Source organism: Otolemur garnettii, unplaced genomic scaffold, assembly GCF_000181295.1.
Source record: "Otolemur garnettii isolate 467f Iridium unplaced genomic scaffold, OtoGar3 scaffold00016, whole genome shotgun sequence".
In the NCBI taxonomy this organism is placed as follows: Eukaryota; Metazoa; Chordata; class Mammalia; order Primates; family Galagidae; genus Otolemur; species Otolemur garnettii.
This window is the reverse complement of record NW_003852411.1, coordinates 13,119,877-13,123,873: the sequence shown is the minus strand read 5'-3', so window position 1 is coordinate 13,123,873 and position 3,997 is coordinate 13,119,877. Positions and strand designations below refer to the sequence as shown.

General features: G+C 44.0%; 1 pseudogene; it reads right to left on the bottom strand.

Annotated features, from left to right (window-relative positions):
• Window positions 1–1,370: 1,370 nt before the first annotated feature.
• Window positions 1,371–1,696, bottom strand: LOC100966861 (annotated as a pseudogene).
• Between the last annotated feature and the right edge of the window lie 2,301 nt (window positions 1,697–3,997).

Sequence of the window (3,997 nt, the reverse complement as noted above, 5' to 3'; positions counted from 1 at the left end):
GCCTTAGCCACTTGAGCCACAGGCGCAGAGCCAGGACTAGGAAATCTTTAACCGTGCTTGTAGAGATTAGATTTTTTCATAGACCTTTTTTGAGCAAGGAAGATGTAGTTTGTGTTGCACAGAATACCAAAGTAGGCCTTTGTTTTCACCTGGGTCCTTAGAGCATGGTTCTGATTATGCCAGGTTCCCCTGAGTAGACTAGTCGCACTTCACTGAAGTCTGCTGTAGTGTGGTTGGATGGAGTGGTTAAAAGAAAGATTCAAACCCCTCATATGCTGGAAAGGAGAGATTTTGAAATACTAATATTTGCCTTTGCAAGATTGCTGATAACTCCTTCCTCCTATCATGCAATTCTCTCCTCTTTTGACTTACTTTGTAGACTGGAATCATTTGCCAACTTCTCTTCATACTCTTGACAGTCATCAAACTGGACTCCTGGCCCTTGTCAGAGCACAATATCAAATACATATTTATCAAGCTCTTGCTACATGCCAGGTAGAGTGTGATGTGTTCCATATGCACAGAAGTTCTTCAAGGTGATTAGTAACTACTCGTTCTTTTACCTAATCCAACACATTGGCTTTAGCAGGACACACTGGTTCTTGTTCTTCTCTTTCATTTCCTCTCACTTTCCTCCTAATGCACTGGACCCCGGCTTGCAGGTCTTTTTTCTGTTTCTTTGAGGCACGAAGCTCTCTTCTACATCAGATCTTCCACATGTGATATTCTCCTGCATGAGATTCTTCTCCTTCCTTTCTTCTTCCTTCAATCTGACCATCTGGGCCCAGCCTAGTGTAGGTTCTCCCTATCATGCGTAGCACTCTGTACATTTCTTGCAGCTGTCTCACTCCAATTTCTGCTTCTGTGATCACAGGGCATTCTCCCCGTGGGTCTCTGTCTTCGCATAGCATTGTCCTCACCTCATAAGCACACCAGTTAATATTGAACTAGAGCCTGCCCTAATGGGCTCGTCTTAACTTGATTACATCTGCAGTGACCCTATTTCCAAAGAAGTTTACCTTCTCAGGTACTGGGGTCAGGCCTCCAATATATCTTTCTAGGGCACACAATTCAACTTGCAACAAATTCCTTCCAATTAGTTTAAGGTGACCAGATTTTAACATTGGTAAAGCGGGACACCATTGATTGGGGGTGGGGGTAGGGGGTGTTCTTTTTTTGTTTTTGACCAATCTTAGTTTATTTATTTAAGCCATCTCCTGCCACAAGTAAAGGGATGGAAGACTGGTAATCACATGATAAAAGAAGGTGAGTTTAAGGTCCCGTACACTTTCTCTGGTCCATTACCATGCAGAGTAATGGTCCAAACTGACACTGTGGTCCCCAATGTCTGGGTAGTCATTTAGGTTTCTTTATTCATCTTCATAACCAGTTGGAAGCAGATTCACATGAGGGTTGTGGAATAGTATGGTCACCATCTACCCAGGGAAAGGGCTTGGTCCTGATGCGAAGATGGGAGTAAGGGACGAACTCAGGTCTCTCGTGTTCTCCGTGGCAGGATTTCATGTAGACATTCAGCATACTCACTCCCACCCCGGGAAGGGCGACAAAGAAGGTGAGGGGCCCTCCACATTCCAGCTGAGCCCTCCTCACTGTGGATACCACTCGACATGGGCCGCCCCAGCTGTGGGTGGGACTGACCCAACAGCCCAGAAAGCCTGAACAAAGGCGCTGCCATTTTTGACCTGGACCACCTCCATAAATCGGGACATTTTAAAAATGCCACGGGGCACGGGACAAATTGTTAAAAATCGGGCCTGTCCCACCAAAAGCGGGATGTTTGGTCACCTTAAATTAGTTCTAAAAGTGCCTGGGAGCTGTCCTGGATGGCCATGAACTAGTTCTCTTTTATGTCCACATGCATTTCTTCACTTCTGTTTTGGTTTATTGCAGTGAGGTCTCCCCTATCACCACCAAGATCAATATGCTGCTGCAAATGCTTCTAAACCTGCAGAGAAGCCGGAGCAGAGGGTCGGTCCTCACCAAAGGTACCAGGGCCTGCCTGATGCTCCTGCAGCTTGGTGTCCTGTCCTGTGCCCTCTCTGATCTGGCTATTGGTTGTTCTGCTGTGTCTATTGTAAGTCCTTGCAAAGGCACCGCATGGTCACCTGACCCTCTACCTGTATAGCTCCCCACTTCATTTGTAAACTGCAAAGTAGTGCTCTGCATTGTGCTTTGTTTTCGTCCATTCCTCTGCAGGTCCTGCTCCCTAAGCTCAGCTGAGCTAGAGGACAATCAGAATTACAGCTACTGTTTGTGGCTTACTTTTCCCTCCTGCTGACCCTAACCTTAAACTAGAATCCTTGAACCCAATTTGTGAGCCTCACCTATCTGTTCCCTGGTCTGATGGCTAATTATGGTGCCCCTTGGTACAAATAAAATTTTGCTATACTCAGACATGCCCAGAAATGTCACCAGGAATCCTAAGGTGATGGCGGCTTAGCTTCTCAAGCCAAGACTATGGCTTGTTATAATATATATTAAAATTAATTTTATACAAACATTTAACTACAGTATGAGACTTCAATAACTGTTGGGTTGGGTTGTCTACTGTGTCAGCTGCTAAAGATACATAATATCTTTTGCCCTATCTTTTTGTTTGTTTTTTTGAGACAGAGTCTCAACTCTGTTGCCTAGGCCAGAGTGCTGTGGCATCCTAACTCACAGCAACCTGAAACTCCTGGGCTCCAGCGATCCTCCTGCCTCAGCCTCCCAAGTAGTGAGGACTACAGGCATATGTTACCACACTCAGTTAATTTTTGTATTTTCAGTAGAGACGGGGTCTCTCTCTTGCTCAGGCTGGTCACCTGGCCTCTTTTGCCCTACTAGAAAAGGCTTTTTCCATGCCCTTCATATTTAATTTCTACTCTCCTTTTTTTGGTAAGCTTGCTGAATTCACTGAGATGTCTTGTTTTACTTCACAGCCCCTTCTAGTCCATGATAGCTTCTCATTGCAGATAATACATGGCCAGTAATATTCAGCTGTTATGCATCATGATTCTTTTTCTTATGAGAGTGTGTGTCATTAAAGTAATTGTAAACGTTTGTACCTAATCCTCACATGACAATTTTCACTTTCAACACAGAAAGAAAAAGATTGACTGTAATTATATCTGAGTGTCTTTTATTTTTTTGAGAGAAGGTCTTGCTCTGTTGCCCAGGCTAGGGTGCAGTGGTGTGATTATGGCTCACTGCAAACTCGAACTCCTGAGGTTAGGCAATCTTCCCAGTTTAGCCTCTGGAGTAGCTAGGATTACCAGTGTGTGCTACAGGTACACACCATGACTAATTTTTTAAAACTTTTTGTAGAATTTGGTCTTGAACTCTCAGCCTCAAGTGATCCTTCTGCCTCAGTCTCCCAAGATGCTAGGATCATAAGCATGAGCCAATGTACCCAGCCATACTTGCTGTCTTTGAGCTTAGCCTACCTCTAGGTGTGACACCTTTCTTCACATCCAAAGTATCAAAGTTAGCAAATCAATTCATCAACCAACAAATATTTATTGTTTCTTATGTGTTTTTCAGACAGAAAACAGACACAAGGAAATTACTTTTTTGATAATTATTTTAAACTCTTCAAATCCACATCATTTAAATCATCTATTCAAGAAACACTGAGTATCTACTGTGTGCCAAGTACTAGGGGATAGAATAGAAACAAAACAGACAAAATCTCTACTTTCTTAGAATCTAGTATCTGATCGAGGACCCAGACCTTAACAATTTTACTAATAAATATATATTCACAAACTTCAATAAGAACTGTAAAAGAGGCTCGGTGCCTGTGGCTCAGGTGGCTAAGGTGCCAGCCACATACATCGGAGTTGGCGGGATTGAACCCAGCCCAGGCCTGCCAAACAACAATGACAACTGCAGCCAAAAAATAGACAGGCATTGTGGTGGGCACCTGTGGTCCCAGCTACTTGGGAGGCTGAGGCAAGAGAATCACTTAAGCCCAGGAGTTGGAGGTTGCTGTGAG